The following is an 18,128-nucleotide window of genomic DNA, read 5'->3' on the forward strand; positions in this document are numbered from 1 at the left end:
CGGCCTGGGGAGAGGACTTGAGATGAAATTATAAAGTTGCGCAATCCATAAAGAAAACCAAGGGGGAAATAATTAGGAATAATTACAATCAAAAGCTCCCTGGAGTGTGTATAGTTCCTTATTGGAAAACAAACAAAGGGATCAAGTTAGATCCAGGTAAAATACTGTTTCAATAACATAATGGATGTGACATGAACCAAGAGAAGCAGAATTTCCCAGGGGCTAAGCTATCTATTATTATGGTGGTATCAAGAGGCACCAACTGAGATCAGGGCTCCATTGTGCCAGGTGCAAAGACACAAGGCAAGTGCCCTAAAGAGCTTGTGCTCTAAGTGGACATGGCCAATGGAGGGGAAGTAACTCGCCCAAGCTCACACATCAGCAGTGGGATGAGAACCCAAGACTTCTCGATCCCAGCCTATTGCCCCAGCCAGTAGACCACCTCCATGATATCACTGTGCTACCATCGTCCCTAGGGGTTTGTGTGAGTGGAGCCATGGAACCCCTCCAATCGCCGTCTCACGCAAAGCATGGCGGGCCCTGCTGGCTCTGGCTGTTGTACAGGTATAGCAGGGTTTGCTCCCCACAGGTGTGCTGCAAAAGAGGCCTCCACAGAGCCCAGGTTGTTTTACCAGTCGGTTCTTCCCTTCTCTCTGTGAGTCTGTAAGCAAAGCAACGGTTTTCGTTGGAGGAAGTTCCTAGCTGACCAGGCTGGAACAGATCTGCAGGGATGTGGCCTTTGGGATGCTCACAGGTTCCATTGGGTTATTTAAGCTCACGTCCCACCCCTCAGCCGGGCTCGCGCTCCCTCACCCAAAACTGAATCGCTGCCAAGTGCCCCAGCCTGCCAGATGGCGTCTCCCTACGCACACAAACACACACCTTCCTACCCACACGTATCGCACACAGCTGCATGTGCACACACAGGGCTACCTACATAGCCTCAGATGCACACTGCACATCTTCAGACACCTACTGAACGCACACTCATGCACACACTCACCATCCCTTCGTTCATGCACAATGCCCACCCTCCCCAAAACCAAAACGACCCAGCTGAATACATTTCCTTCCATCTTCCTCACAGAAAGCACCTGCGAGCGGTGAAGGAGCAGGAGAAAAGTCCAGCCGGCAGGCGGATTGTTCCTGACAGTTAAAACCCTTAAATCAGGGGCTTAGGAAAAAGTGCCCTGACAGTAGGGCTGAGTGCACTCACACAAGGATGCCTAACAACTGCAAACCTTGGTGAGGACATTGCAGAGCCCAGAAGGACAGTCTCACGCGAAAGATTCTAATCCCTCTCTGTGGCGACATCTGCTCCAACACCACACTGACCTGTACCTCCATATGACAGCCTCTGAGCACCTCACAATCTTCCATGTATTACCAGCCTCCCACCCCTGGGAGGTGGGGAAATGGTATTATCCCTATCCCACCAAGTACAGAGACACCCGTTGGGGCACCCAAGATCACACAGGAAGTGTAGGGGAGAGCAGGGAATTGGACCCCCGTTCCCTGAGTAGCAGGCTAATGTCCCAACCACTTGGAAATCCCACTGCTCTGGCATTACAGCAGCTCTCTAGGGAGGGTGTGGCAGCGCCTCCCCTGGAGGTTATCAAAAGGAAGCCAGATTGGTTGTCTTAGACACAAGAAGGAGGGACACAAGTAGTTTGAGCCTTGGTCTGCTAAACCCAGCATTGTGAGGTCAGCCCTTGAGGGGGCCACTTAGGGACCTGGAGCAAAATCAGTACTTCTGCTAGTGAAGGCAGGGAGGCTGGACTTGATGACCTTTCAGGGTCCCTTCCAGCTCCATGAGATTGGTAAATCCTGCATTTTGGCAGGGGGTTAGACGTGACCCTTGCAGTCCCTGCTAACTCTTATGACACTCCAACCACTAGCACCCATGCTATAGGGAACAGCCCTGCAGTGCTCCATGGCCCAGATGTACAGCACCTGAATTTTGTTTGGTATGTGTAACAACCTTGCCTCCCCTCAGGCACTGCACTCAGGCCCTCCAGCGCTAATCCAGGCAGCCTGAGGAGGGAAAGTTCTAAGGTCCAGATCTTTAATGGCCGTCTAGGGTCCTAACGTCCAAAGAAATCAGTGGACGTTAGGAAATAAATCCAGTACCTTGAGGAGCTGGGTGTAAATCCTCCTAGCTGGCAGCTGTAGCAGACTTGTGTCCTCTGTGGATCAGATACGGGGCCAGGGAGGACAAAAAGCTGCAGAGGGGTTAGAATTTGTTTGCAAAGTGAAGACCCATGTATGGACCGGGGCAATTTTGTGGGTGCACCAATAGAGACCAGGTAGTAGAAAAGTTTGAAATTTACCCCGATTGGTTAAGAAATTGAGCACATCCAATTATTTTTGTTACCCTGCTTCTTCCCCCGAAGCAGGTTGGAGTGGGTGTGTTTCCTTCACCCGGTACAGCTTGTCTTTTAGACTAGGAGCTCTTGGGAGCAGAGACAGTTATTTTCTGACCCAGCTGGCCTCCGGGAGCTACCACAATTTAAATGTTCAGCTTTTCTTTCTCTTACATGCTCTCCAGTGGGCTCCCTTAGCGTCTTCCCTTGTGGACTTCTCTAGCACATCAGCTGGGCTTGGGACAGGTTTCCCTAACCCATCCAGTGTTGCCAACACTAGTGATTTTCTCTGCTGCATTTGGGAGATTTCTCAAAGCCCCAGCTCCTGGACTCCTGGGATTATGCAAGACTCCCAGCTTTCATTTAAAAATAGGAAGTTTTTAGCCCTTGTGGTTGCAGAGGAGAGCTTGGAAATGCAACTCCTAAAGGTTAAAAAAAAAATAGACCCCCTCCCCCCGAAAAATCATTATACAATATATTTTTAAAAAACTCATGGTTTTTAAATGCCTAGTCTTTACAGCGCTGTATCATTCGTATTATAGAGGCACCTAGAAGCCTTTTTATGCGGGTTCCTGCACAGACATTCCCTGCCCCCGAAGACCTTTCAATCTACACAGTGGAGAGGCAGGGAAACTGAGGCACCCAGCAGGAAGAGAACCCAGGTCTCCTATGTCTGCGCCTTTCCTACTGGACCACATTGCCTATTAGTTTGCGGTTAGCTAGCATCTGTGAGCAAATGACAAGTGCCTTGCACTGAATTCATACAGAGCTGACCAGCGGAGGAGAAATACCTCTGGAAAAAATCAAGTTCTGGCCAAAGAGCTGAATGACTTCTTGATCCTTAGAGGGGACAGTTGGGGAGGAGAAATGGATCTATCAGGTGATCCTGCATTCTGGGCATTCCAGATGGTGGGGACGGGGGTCTGGAAATGCCATGCCTGTGCAGTTATCTCACCATTGCTCAAAGAGGCACTGTGGTGCGACATGCCAAGAAAAGGGCTCTGAGACAGAGGGGCTACTGTCCCGCAGCCTCTAAAGTCAAGACGCAGCTAATTAAGGCCCCAAGAGGTTCTGTAATGCAGAAGGAATGGGAAGAACGCCGTCTGCTTTTCGCATTCCTCACTAGTCCTGGCTAACATCTGGGGGTGGGGGTGGAAGGTATCGTATGGGATGGGGGGAAGGCTGTGAGAACTCAGGATGAAATGGAAGCAGTGCCCTCTCCAAGATTTGTTTGTTTTTCTTTTCTTTTCTTTTTTTTAGTCAAAGGCAAATTTCTCTCCCAAAGCTTGCCAGGTCTCTAAAAAGCCTTTAGATCTGGGAAGAGTCATCGTAATGAAGACAGATTAGCCGCGTTATTACACAGTAGGGTGTGAGGAAGGAAAAGTTTCAGTTGGCCTTGGAAATAATGACTCCTTGGGGATCGCTCTCCTCTCCCACCGCCCCTGGCCTAGGTACCATGGGAACAGCACACGTATTCCAGGGACTGAGATCCCAATGGGAAAAAGGAGATGTGTTCTCATCCCTCTCCATCCTGCCCCCACTTCAGAGTTCTCAGATTCAGGGATCTGGGTGGAAAACTGATGCACTTCTCAGTGCTGGGATCGATAAGACTCAGAGGGGGCCAGGGATGGGGGTCGGGAGCCTTAAAATATTTGGAAAGGGGGGGGCTTTGAAGGGGGAGTCTGAACAGATGTCCCCTGGAAACCTAAAGCCCTCCCTAAGTTGGTCAGTCTCAACAAGGTTTGGGAAGGTTTAAAGACAGAGGCGCTCCTAATGGAGCTCAGAGCTGGGCTCTTGCAAAGACCTGGTCTCACCTGTGAGGTCTGAGAATTTGACAGAATAGTCCAGGGCTCTTCTTAAAGTCCAGCCCCAGGGGACCAAATATTAGCATGTCTCCCAATCTTAGCAGAACCACTGTGCTTCCTGCTGCTGATTTTTAAAGGCCTGCTCCGAAGCTTCTCATTGACCCCCATGGGTTAGAGATCAGGCCCCAAATACGTGTCACATTATTTTATAGCTTCCAAGGCCAGAATAGACAATTGTGATGGTCTAGTTTGACCTCCTGCATCATGCAAGCCAGAGAAGTTCCCCAAAATAATTCCTAGAGCAGATCTTCTAGAAAAAACAGCCACTTTTGATTTAAAAATTGTCAGTGATGGAGAATCCATCCCGACCCTTGGGAAATTGTTCCAGCGATTAATTACTCTCAAAAACTGACGCCTTATTTCTGGTCAAAGTTTGCCTAGCTTCAACTTCCAGCCACTGGATCGTGTCAGCCCTTCCTTAATTAATAAACAGTGGAAGCAGCTAGTCGTTAGCGAGAACAAGAAAAAGCTCTCAGGCAACGTTCGGAAGCTCAGACAGTTTTGAGAGCACAAAAACCCCAAAGCACCTCAACGTTTACTTAGAAAATGCCTTTTCTCCCCTGCTGTTCCGATCATTCCAAACTGGCTGAACGCGTGTTGGTCCAGCTTCCAAAATAAATTGATCTCTGGGCTGAGCTGCAGGTTGGAAAATTTTAGCCTGGAGAGGTACAGTCTCCAGAAAATGATGAGCCGCTGAAATCAGGAGGTTATCATGAAAGACCTGACGTGACCTCCATGACACTACGTGACCTTCACCCATTCCACGTCTGTTGTAATAGCTATCGGGAAAGTGTTTGTTCCATAGACACACGTCATTTTAGAAGAGGACTGAGAGTAAGTGACTCTGTTTTATTCTCTTTAGGTTCTTACACAGCACTCCTCTGAGCACCTGCCGGTCACACATTAAGCAGCACAGCTAATGCCCCAGGGAGAGAAGTGTGCACGGGGGGGGGCGGCGGTTTGGTTTGGAATTGTTTAATAACATATGTACACGCAGGTCGCTCCGTGTTTATGTTCGGAAAGGCAGGTCAAAGCAATGCACTTTGCACTTGAAGCAGAAAGTGGGGCGGTCTGTGATGGTTCTGGAGGAGCTCATTCCACTGTCTGTGACTGTCCCCCCCCCCGAGAAACTTCTGTCTCCTGCACACATGGGATTCGCTTTTATTGGGGAGAGCTCCATTGTGGCAGAGGAGTGGAGTTGTCAACCAACCACACACTTCATCCTGGAGCGTTAGTCTCTTTTAAGGACCCTGAGCTCAGGCCATGGACTGAGCGGGGGCCAGGGTAGGAAGCAGGGAACAGGTGGGATGTGCTTGTAGTAGCTGGTGTTGCTGAGGCACCTGGAGTTTCCTAAGAACTGATGGTTTCAGGCCCATGTATCGTGCATTGTAATAGTCTAGTTGTTTTCAACCTGTGCCCTGTGAGTCCGCAAACTCTGTCTATAATTTACCAAAGGGGTCTGCACCTCCAGTCCAAATTTTTTAGAAGGCTGCAAATGAAAACAAGGTTGAAAACCCCTGCTTTAGTCCAGCTGAGAGGGGACAAAGGCATGAATAATCGCGGTCAAGCCCCTTAATGCCTCAGTATAGTTGCTACATCCTCCTGGCCACGTGTGATCCAATTAACCTTTATTTAAAGTAATGAAGGCATTAATAGGGCCCCAGTTACCATCCCATCCCAGCATTTCACAATCTTGAATGCATTTATCCTCCCAAACACAGTGTGAGACGGGGCAGTGGTAGTACCTGCCCCCCCTTGCATAGATGGACAACAGAGGCACCGACAGGCTAAGGGTCTGTCCACACTACGAGTTGGAGGGGTAACTTCCAGCTTGAGGACACATACCCAGGCCAGCTCTGATCAAGCCAGCATGCTAAAATTAAAGTGTAGCCACCATGGCAGCAGGGGCTAGCCACCCACGTATGATCCTGTCCAATTCAGGGAGGCTAGGCCCTCTCGCCATTACAGCCAGGGCCGGCTCTAGCAATCTCACCGCCCCAAGCACGGCGGCACGCCGCGGGGGGCGCTCTGCCACTCGCCAGTCCCGCGGCTCTGGTGGACCTCCTGCAGGCGTGCCTGTAGATGCTCCACCGGAGCTGCGGGACCAATGGACCCTCCACAGGGACGCCTGCGGGAGGTCCACCAGAGCCGCCTGCCACCCTCCTGCCAACCAGCAGAGCGCCCCCCGCGGCATGCCGCCCCAAGCACGCGCTTGGCGCGCTGTGGCCTGGAGCCGGCCCTGATTACAGCTACACCCTACCAGGAGGAAACGCAAAGAGGAGGGTACAAGACAAGAAGCCTCCTGATTCATACTGAGAAAGCAGGGCAATGGGCTAGTTATCTTAGGTGCATGTACACGAACGCAAGCAGTCTGGGAAAGAAGCAGGAAATTGGAAGTCCTGGCACAATCAAAGAACTATGATATGATTGGAATAACAGAATCGTGGTGGGGCCGTTCACATGTCTGGAGCACTGTCGTGGATGGGTATAAACTGTTCAGGAAGGACAGGCACGGCAGGAAAGGGGGAGAAGTGGCACTGAATGTAAGAGAGGGGTACGATTGCTCAGAGCTTCAGTTTGAAACTGGAGAAAAGCCTGTTGAGAGTCTTTGGGTTGAGTTTAGAGGTGAGAGCAACAGGGGTGATGTCATGGTGGGCCTGTGCTGTAGACCACCAGATCAGAAGGATGAGGTAGATGAGGCTTTCTTTGGACAACTAACTGAAGTTTTCAGATCACAGGCCCTGGTTCTAATGGTGGACTTCAATCACCCTGACATCTTTGGGGAGAGCAATACAGCAGTGCACAGACAATCCAGGAAGTTTTTGGAGGGTGTTGGGGACAACTTTCTGGTACAAGTGCTGGAGGAACCAACTAGGGGTCGTGCTCCTCTTCATCTGCTGCTTACAAACAGGGAAGAATTGGTAGGGGAAGTAGAAGTGGGTTTCAACCTGGGCAGCAGTGACCATGAGATGGTTGAGTTCAGGATCCTGACAAAAGGAAGAAAGGAGAGCAGCAGAATACGGACCCTGGACTTCAGAAAAGCAGACTTTGACTCCCTTAGGGAACTGATAGGCAGGATCCCCTGGGAGGCTAATATGAGGGGGCAAGGAGTCCAGGAGAGCTGGCTACATTTTAAAGACACCTTATTGAGGGCACAGGAACAAACCATCCTGTATTGTGCAGAAAGAATAGGAAATATGGCAGGCGACCAGCTTAGCTTAACAGTGAAATCTTCAGTGGGCTTAAACTCAAAAAGGAAGCTTACAAGAAGTGGAAATGTGGACAGATGACTAGGGAGGAGTATAAAAATATTGCTCGAGCATGCAGGGGTGTAATCAGGAAGGCCAAGGCACAACTGGAGTTGCAGCTGGCAAGGGATGTGAAAGGTAACATGAAGGGTTTCTACAGGTATGTTAGCAACAAGAAGAAGGTCAGGGAAAGTGTGGGACCCTTACTGAATAGGGGAGGCAACATAGTGACAGGTGATGTGGAAAAAGCTGAGGTACTCAATGTTTTTTTTGCCTCGGTCTTCACAGACATGGTCCCAGACTGCTGCACTGGGCAACACAGTATGGGGAGGAGGTGAGCAGCCCTCAGTGGTGAAGGAACAGGTTAAGGACTATTTAGAAAAGCTGGACATGCACAAGTCCATGGGTTCAGGTCTAATGCATCCAAGGGTGCTGAGGGAGTTGGCTGATATGATTGCAGAGCCATTGGCCATTATCTTTGAAAATTCGTGGCAATCAGGGGAGGTCCCAGACGATTGGAAAAAGGCAAATATAGTGCCCATATTTTAAAAAGGGAAGAAAGAGAACCCGGGGAACTACAGACTGGCCAGCCTCACTTCAGTCCCCAGCAAAATCATGGAGCAGGTCCTCAAGGAATCCATTTTGAAGCACTTGGAGGAGAGGAAGGAGATCAGGAACAGTCAACATGGATTCACCAAGGGCAAGTCATGCCTGACCAACCTGGTTGCCTTCTATGATGCGATAACTGGCTCGGTTGATATGGGGAAAGTGGTGGATGTGATATATCTTGACTTTAGCAAAGCTCTTGATACGGTCTCTCACAGTTTTCTTGCCAGCAAGTTAAAGAAGTATGGATTGGATGAATGGACGATAAGGGGGCTAGAAAGCTGGCTAGATTGTTGGGCTCAACAGGTAGTGATCAATGGCTCGATGTCTAACTGGCAGCCGATATCATGCGGAGTGCCCCAGGGGTGAGTGCTGGGGCCAGTTTTGTTCAACATCTTTATTAATGATCTGGATGATGGGATGGATTGGAATAACAGAAACAGCAAGTTCGCAGATGACACTAAGCTGGGGGAAGAGGTAGAAAGGCTGGAGGGTAGGGATAGGGTCCAGAGTGATCTAGACAAATTGGAGGATTAGGCCAAAAGAAATCTGGTGAGGTTCAACAAGGACAAGTGCAGAGTCCTGCACTTAGGAAGGAAGAATCCCAAGCACCACTACAAGCTGGGGACCGACTGGTTAAGCAGCAGTTCTGCAGAAAAGGACCTGGGGATTACAGTGGATGAGAAGCCGGATACGAGTCAGCAGTGTGCCCTTGTTGCCAAGAAGGCTAACACCATATTGGGCTGTATTAGTAGGAGGATTGCCAGCAGATCGAGGGAAGTGATTATTCCCCTCTATTCGGCATTGGTGACGCCACACCTGGAATATTCCTTCCAGTTTTGGTCCTCCCACTACAGAGGGGATGTGGACAAATTGGGGAGAGTCCAGTGAAGGGTAACAAAAATGATTAGGGGGCTGGGGCACATGACTTACGAGGAGAGGCTGAGGGAACTGGGCTTGTTTAGTCTTCAGGAGAGAAGAGTAAAGGGGGATTTGATAGCAGCCTGCAACTACCTGAAAGGGGGTTCCAAAGAGGATGGATCTAGACTGTTCTTAGTGGTGGCAGATGACAGAACAAGGAGCAATGGTCTCAAGTTGCAGTGGGGGAGGTCTAGGTTGGATATTAGGAAACACTATTTCACTAGGAGGGTGATGAAGAACTGGAATGGGTTATCTAGGGAGGTGGTGGAATCTCCTTCCTTAGAGGTTTCTAAGGCCCGGCTTGACAAAGCCCTGGCTGGGATGATTTAGTTGGAGTTGGTCCTGCTTTGAGCAGGGGGTTGGGTCACTAGATGACTTCCTGAGGTCCCTTCCAACCCTGATACTCTGCGACTATTTGTAGTACTCTGGCACAATCAGAGCTAGAGCAGGTCCGGCTCCTTTAGTGGCAACGTGCACCTCTAGCTCAAAGTGTAGATGGCCCCAGAATCACACAGGAAGTCTGTGTCGAATAAGGGCATTAAACCTGAGTCTCTTCAGCGCTTGGCTAGTGTCTGAGTCTATGAACTATCCCTATTGGCAGTGAGTGATCAGAACAATTCCTAAAGTTCATGGTGGATTCTCCTTCACTGGCAATTTTTAAATCAAGATTGGATGATTTTCTCTGAGATCTGCTCTAGGAATTATTTGGGGGCAACTCTCTGGCCTCTGCTAGGCAGGAGGTCAGCCTAGATGACCACAGGGGTCCTTTTTGGCCTTGGAATCTATGAATCTAATGGCCACTCATCTCAATCTTTATCACACCAAGATCCCCCTTTTCCATGCTGGATCTTCCCTGCCCCTCTTCTATGGCAACATAGGAAGGGTTGGTCATGACCCCCAAGCACCTGTTCGTGAGCCCCAAGTTAGGAATCCCTGTAGTAGGTGATAGAAATGGTGCATCTCTCTCTTCATATCTTCATTTTCCAAGCGATCCTTTCAGACACAGGGCATCTGTGTCTTTCCTGACTCAATAAATCTACAATTTAGTTTATAGGAACTCAACCAATTATTCAGCTATTGGAAAATATGGAAAGGTTTATGTTTTTTTAAAGTTTACCTAACAATATGAATGCCAATTGCAACATACAGCTGCTCCCTGCTCCGCATAAAGGTAATTTTTGTCTGATTTTTTTTCCAAGCAGACCTTGGTTAATGTTATGTGTCCTTGAGCAGACTCACTGTTTGTTTCATCAGTAACAAACCCTGGTGCATGGGGAGAGAAGTAGCTTTTGGAAACTGGTTGATAAGCTGAAGTCAGGACTTTTAACGGTATGTTTGGTACGTGCTGCTTCCTGTTCTTAACTGGATCATTTTCAGTGCTGCTGCAGTATCTTCCGCAGCCATCTCTGCAAGAATGGAAGATAATATGAAATCCATGCTGCACCGGCACAGAGATAACTTTGATTGTGCCATTTTCTTGGAGAGCCCATTCTTTCTTTAGGGGAGACATCAGTATTGTTGCATGAGAAGAGCAATCTAAACTCCAGCAAACTTTGCAATCTATTTTGTACAATGGAACTTTATAAAATCCAAAAGAGAGACTCCCCTACCCACCCACCCATCCATCCATCCCCAGAGTATTTTAACAACAGTTTTAACCACAGTCCTCTCCTTGCAGTTGTGAGTAGACGATGCCTTCTGGCAACTTCCCTCCACTCACAGTTTGTTGTCCAGGTTGGAAAAGGCAGGTCAGTCTGCTGTCCCCTAAACAAAGGGCTGCCCTAGGAGATATTTCAGTTTTGATTGTTGGGGAGTGAGGCCCGCACCAGAAACCTCCCAGTAAACAGTTGCTTCAGCCCCAGGCACCTCAGTGCTGCCACCTTCCTCAGCTCAGCTGCTGTCTTGCCTCCAAAGAAACCTTTTTATCTGGTACCAATAACTCTGCCTTTTTCTCCAACTTGTCCCAGGTTCTCCTGACCAACTATGCTTGTGATCACTCCCAGTCAGGGTGACCCCTCGTCCCAAGCACATTTGGTCTAGATCTTTTGTCTCTTCATTTCCCAACAGGGGCAATAGAATTTTCTTGCTCCTGAACTCAAAACTTTATGGTATTTTAACCAAAATGCCCCCAAACTGTCAAATAAGTGAAATGCAAATGAAGCCAAGCCCCTTCAGTCATTTCCCCTTGCTCACCAACAGATGGCAGCAGGGTCCTCTCTCCTCTATGGAGCCTTTGTCCCTCTGGCATTTGCTAGCAGTTCTGGGCTGCTCTTCTCCCAGTTCACCAACAGATTTCAACAGTGACCTTCCTTCTCTTCAGAGCTTCGGGCTACAGGACTTATATCGGCACCTAGAAAGACAATTAGAGAGGGAGATTCAGAGACAGACGTTCACCTTCCCTGACACTTGATCCTTTCAACACTCTCTTCCTCCTTCAGTTTATCTCAGTGTCCAGGCCTGGTCCCAAGCTGAAAGGCTAATTGTAGCATGCTGGGTGTTTAAAAGATCAGGGAGTATCGTGTCCAGTTCTGGGCACCACATTTCAGGAACGATGTGAACAAATTGGAGAAAGTCCAGAGAAGAGCAACAAAAATGATTGAAGGTCTAGAAAACATGAGCTATGAGGGAAGATTGAAAAAACTGGGTTTGTTTAGTCTGGGGAAGAGATGACTGAGGGAGGACATTATAACAGTTTTCAAGTACATAAAAGGTTGTTATAAGGAGGAGGGAGAAAAATTGTTCTCCTTAACCTCTGAGGATAGGACAAGAAGCAATGGTTGGACATTAGGAAAAACTTCCTAGCTGTCAGGGTGGTGAAGCACTGGAATAAATTGCCTAGGGAGGTTGTGGAATATCCATCATTGGAAATGTTTAAGAACAGGTCAAACAAACATCTGTCAGGAATGGTCTATAAATTATTTAGTCCTGCCTAGATGACCTCTCAAGGTCTCTTCCAGTCCTACACTTCTATAATTCTAAATACAATCCCTGCACCCTTATGTGACACCCAGGGGTGGCTCTAGGTATTTTGCTGCCCCAAGGATGGCAGGCAGGCTGACTTTGGCCGCTTGCCTGCAGGAGGTCCCCGGTCCCGCGGATTCGGTGGCATGTCTGCGGGAGGTCCGCCGAAGCTTTGGGACCAGTGGACTCTCCACAGGCATGCCACCGAAGGCAGCCTGCCTGCCGCCCTCGCGGCGACCGGCAGAGCGCCCCCCGTGGCTTGCCACCCCAGGCACGCACTTGGCGTGCTGGTGCCTGGAGCCGCCTCTGGTGACACCTTAAGGGTGAGCTATGCGGAGCAGTATTATAAAGCTGTTCGCTCAGGCCTATTCGGTCTCAGGGTGTGACTACTAAAGACTGTATCTCCCAGCAGTGTTCAGGGTCGCGACAGGTAGCGAGGAGTCCAGGATGAGGAAATACGGGGAAGTGGAGCAGGAATTTGGAACCAGGAATCACAACCAGAAGCAAAAGAGACCAGAAGGGGACACGTAGAGAGGTGAATAAAGGTTTGTTCCTGTCTTACTTCTCCGCAGAAAGCTGGAGATGTTGTATTTACTCAACAAATTGAGAAGGAAGCCAAAAGGTTGGCTGCCCTCCTCCAACCCAATATCCGCCACCGGGCACAGGCTTCGAAGCACTTTATAAAGGTGCCGTGTTCATGGGGTTGTTGGGAATGAGACCTGAGTCTGGCCTGGCAATCAGCTGCCCCTGTATTTGACTATACCTGGTCAAGGTAAATATTGGCTCCATTCGGCTATTCCAGGAGACAGGTAGCAAAGCTGGAACCTGTTTTGGAAACTGGAGGTGCCAGCTTGAAGGGCATTGCTCTGAGGAGACATTGTGTCAGTAAAAATACAGCTCTCAGTGAAAGGGCAACGAGAACCTCCAGGTCCTACAGAATCCATTGGGGGAAGGAACTTTTCCAAAAATGTGTATGTTCTAGTTCAATTCAACATGCCCCCCAGCCCCACAAAAACACCCTTTGAAAAGTTGGAGCTGGTCAGAAAATGGTATGTTATTTCTGGGGAAAATTTGCAAAGAATTGAAAATGAGGAAGGGGTTGGGGGGTGGGGATTTGTGGAAATGTTTAGGTTGATTTAAAAACAATGATGACGTATTTTCATTTTTTGCGGGGGGGAATGCAAAACAAAGTATTGTTTTTTCAATGTGCCTCAGCTGAAAAGCATTCAGTTTTCATCGACAACCTGTGAAAAAAAGTCCAAACAACATGAAAATTTTCCCAGGACACTTCTTTTGTTGAGAGAAAAAGGCCATTTTTATGGGGAGGGGGGAATGTTAGTGGGAAACGTTTGCCCCACTGCATGGCAAAGGAAATTAACTTCGTGCAGACGAAGACATCTTTGGCTTGAGCTACTCCATAAGGCACAGCTGCAGGCTATCCTGCCTCTGAACAGATCAACGAACTGCTTCCACTGACCCCACGTTGCCTTTGAAGACGTGACTCCTGAGCGGCACTGGTGTCCGTGAGCGGCGCGCCAGCCCAGTGTATCCAATGGAAAAATCTGTAAGAAGGTCTAGCTAAAGTGCCTGCCCCCCCAAGCACCTCTCAGTCTCAGAACCACCATCGAACAGCTGGGAAACTGAGGCACAGAAAGGCTAAGTAACTTATCCAGGGAATCCATAGCAGCCCAGGGTCTTGAAACCAGGTGTGAGATTCCTTCCTCCACTTTCTATAGAAGCCAGTCCAGACTATGCTATTCACTTATGTTCAGCCTCATGAACATGATTGTTGACTTATGGGCCAGCATCTGCTTTTCAAGAGGCTGCTGGGTAGAACTGCCTAGCGAATGCACCACACCTAGCATTCCTTTCGATTCCCTATCAGATTCAGGAGGCTGCATTTCCTCAGCTGCTTTCACTCTCTCTGAGCATGTCTCATTTGTGCAATGTCCCGAGTCAGCTGGTTATTTCTGAGGCAGACAGTTCCACCCTTCTCCCCAGCCAAGCTTCATCCTTGCAGACCAGATACAACTGTGTCCATGGTGCTGAACCGTCTTCTCTCGTTCCTCTTCTGAATGGTCACATGACTTGGGTTGCAAGCTCGTTGGGCCATGACCCATATTTCTTCACGTGTCTCGACAGCATGGAGCACAGTGGGCCCTTGATTGGTGGCCTCCAGGCGCTGCTGCAGTGTTACTGTGATGGTGATTACGCTCAGGTACCTCGTGCTGGGTGATCTTATTAAAGGATAGATCGACAGACAGACATGGAGAATATTAGACTCATAGACTTTAAGGCCAGAAGGGACCATCATGATCAAGTCTGACCTCCTGCACATCACAGGCCACAGAACCTCGCCCACCCGCTCCTGCAGTAGACTCCTAATCTTTGCCTGAGTCACTCAAGTCCTCAAATCAAGGTTTCATGACTTCAAGTTACAGAGAATCCACCATTTACACTAGTTTAAACCTGCAGGTGACCCATGCCCCATGCTGCAGAGGAAGACGAAAAACCCCACAGGATCTTTGCCAATCTGACCCATGGGAATATTCCTTCCCGATCCCAAATCTGGTGATCAGTTAGACCTTGAGCATGTGGGCAAGACCCACCAGCCAGACACCGGGGAAAGAATTCTCTGTGGTAACTCAGAGGCCTCACCATATAGTGCCCCATCATGTGCTATTGGGAGAAGGATAGCACAGTGGTTTGAGCCTTCACCTACTCAACCCAGGGTTGTGAGCTCAATCCTTGAGGGAGCCACATTTATCCCTCACTTAAATAACTCCTCTCCCTCCCTGGTATTTATCCCCCTGATGTATTTATAGAAAGCAATCATATCTCCACTCAATCTTTGTTTGATTAGGCTGAACAAGCCAAGCTCCTTAAGTCTCCTCTCATAAGGTAGGTTTTCCACTCCTCTGATCATCCTAGTTGCCCTTCCCTGCACCTGTTCAAATCTGAATTCATCTTTCTTAAACACGGGAGACCAAAGTTCAAACAGTATTCCAGCTGAAGTCTCACCAGTGCCTTGTATAATGGTACTAACACTTCCCTGTCTCTACTGGAAATACCTCGTCTGATGCATCTGAGGACTGCATTAGCCATTGGCCACATCACATTAGCAGCTCATAGTCATCCTGTGATCAACCAATACACCCAGGTTTTCCTCTTCCTCTGTCACTTCCAACTGCTACTTCCCCAGTTTATAGCAAAAAAATCTTGTTGTTAGCCCCTAACTACATGACCTTGCATTTTGCACTATTAAATTTCATCCCATTTCTATTACTTGAGTTTATAAAGTCATCCAGATCTGCTTGTATGATATTCCGATCCTCCTCCTTATTGGCAATACCTCCCACCTTTGTGTCATCCGTAAATTTTATTAGCACTGCAGCTCATGAAATTACAGCCTCCACTAGGCCATGCACTAGAAGAAGATGACTTCTAAAGACAGATCAGAAGGCCAACCAAAGCTGTAGTTGAGGCATTGGAATGGTGCTCAGGAGAAGTGAGTTTAATTCCCAGCTACACCACAGACTTCCTGTAAGATCTCGGGCAAGTCATTTGATCACTCAGAACCCCAGATGTGCAAAGGGGATGATATTACTTCCACTGCCTTCTTCAATTGTCAGCTCCTCAGGGCAGGGGCTGCCTCTCTCTCTATGTGAACGTACAGCACCTAGCAAAACAGGGCACCAATCTCGCTGGGTGGGGTAATGGCCAAAAGTTGACTGCCACTTCCAAGTACTACAACAGCACCATCATTTTTCTCTGGAAAACGTTGGGATGCCTAATAATGCCAAAGGCAATGCTGAAGAAATTATGCCGTCTTGATGCCATAATAACGATGCTGTCTGAAACCACTTGCTAGGGAAATAGTTGAATCCCATGAAGTCTTGCACAGCCATCTCCAGGGAACAGAATGCATTTCTCCCTGGATGTCCTGTCCTGTGTTCCTTGGGTGCTGCACCAATCAGTGCCGGATTAAGGAATTTTGGAGCACTGTGCAGTATGGAAATCAGAGTCCCCTCCAATTTTGCTCCGCTGCCCCTCCATCATGGGGAGGGAAGAGTTGGCTGGGCCAAATCCGAGTGAATGGCATTGTGACTCGGCACACGGCGGCCACAGCATCACTCAGGTTCGGCCCCCTGAGGTTGGATCCTCATGCACCAAGAGTGCATTGTTTAATCTGGGCCTCGCATCAATCAATCGGCTCTGCCAGTCCCTTGTTAACCTCCCATCTATCCAGTCCCCTGAATGCCTCTTCTGCACAGCCAGCAGCGTGCTGACCCTGCAGATTAGGGCAAGTCATGTGCACAATCACAAACGCGAAGGGACCTCAAGAGATCATTTAGCCCAGCCCCCTAGCTCAGACCTGACAGGTCTGTATCGAACCTGTTCTTAAAACATTCTAATGGTGGAGATTCCACAATCTCCTTAGGTAACCATGTCAACTTGGTATGGTGAAATCCTCGTGGTACCAGGGTCTACACAGGAGATGCTATGATGAGCAATATGGGAACATGTATAGGGCACTGGATTCTGGGACAGCTGTAGGAATAACCAATTTTTCGGTTTATTCGCCAAACGGAAAAAATTGGGAGGGGTGGGGGAAATCATTTCCAGTCAACCTGAAATGAAGCTTTTTTGGTGAACTGAAAAGGTTTGTTTCAGGTCAAATGAAAAGTTGAGTTCAACTCCAAGCAAAATGTTTCGTTATTTAACGGTGTGTTTGTTTGTTTTTTGGTTAACCTTTTAAAAAAAATAACATGGAAGTAAACTTCAGGACATCAAACACATTTTGTTTTGAAAACGTCCACACTAAACGTTTTGATTTTGTTGTTTTCAGTTGGTTGGTTTTGAATGAAATAATTTGGCCAATTTCACATGAATTTGCTGAAGGTTTGTCAACCCAAATCTGCATTTTTCCATGCAAAAAAGTTGCGCCTGAAACATTTCATCCGGCTCTGCTCAGATCTGGGTTCTGTTCCTGGGTTTGCAAGTGACCTGCTCTGAGGTCTCCGGTAGCATTGTGTTAAGCAACTTGGTTGTTAAAAATTGCATTTAAACATGGTCTGGCCTTAAAGTCTATAACTATGGTAAAATTTCCTAATATGGCCAATACTTTGGTAGGGCTCATTAAAACTGAAATGCCCCTTCGACATGGCTGGTCACTCAGTCTCATTACTTACTTTCAATTCATACACACATGCCATGAAAAGGTGTGTCTGTCTTTTTCCCAAGGCACTTCTTTCCACAGTTTAAATAAACAGTTATACAAATACATTCCTCCAGCGACCCAGATCTAACCAGCAACCGGCCAATTGCAGGTTCTTATTTTGTCATTTTTCAAGCTAACTTTTTTAACAAAACAGAAGAACGTTGCAGTGCGTCCAACTCTAGTGATTTTATTCGTGTGATGCTTGGTGTTCTTTTTAAAGCCCCAGCTCCTGGAGTCATGGGATGACCTCAGACTATCGGCTTACTTATCAAACTAAAAGAGCATCTAGCCTTTCCGGTCACAGAGAGGAGCTAGAAAATGTGAGGACTTCCATTTCAAAACCCAGAAGGCACTGTAAAAAAAAAGCTCTTTAGTCATTTTAAGATCTCATGATTGTTAAGCTGGTCTCGCGATTGATGGAGGCGGCCTGATTGCTTGTGGCTGGTCATTTTTGAACACTTAAGGTTGGCATTCCTGGGGTCAATGGTAGAATCTGCTGCAGGGGTCAGTCTCTGGTGCCACTATCAGAAGTCTTTCCAGGGCCACCCCGCTTTCCTGTAGGCCACACAATCAAAGGCCTCCCAGTTTCTAACCTGTCAATTTTGCCCCCCGGTGGTGAATTGCACCACCCTAACAAGGGCTCTTTCTTAATGGACCTGCAGCTGCTTTTATTTTTATTGTAGTGTGAGCCTCCACCAGCCAGCAATGACATAGCCAATGCCAGGGGAGCTTGCTGAGCTAAACACCTCAGCCACTACACCTTGTGCTAACAGACTAAGCCCCAGCACTGACACACCAGTAACAGACTTGTTCTCAATGCATCAAGAACTGATGACTAGTCAAAGTTCCCGTCAAGCCAATGGCTCACTGGACTGACATGGAAAAGGCATGTCAGTTTCACGTCCAGCGGCACACAAGGGAGAGATGTGCTGGTCAGCGTGTC

The sequence above is a fragment of the Gopherus flavomarginatus genome, chromosome 16, assembly GCF_025201925.1.
Source record: "Gopherus flavomarginatus isolate rGopFla2 chromosome 16, rGopFla2.mat.asm, whole genome shotgun sequence".
Lineage (NCBI taxonomy): Eukaryota > Metazoa > Chordata > Testudines > Testudinidae > Gopherus > Gopherus flavomarginatus.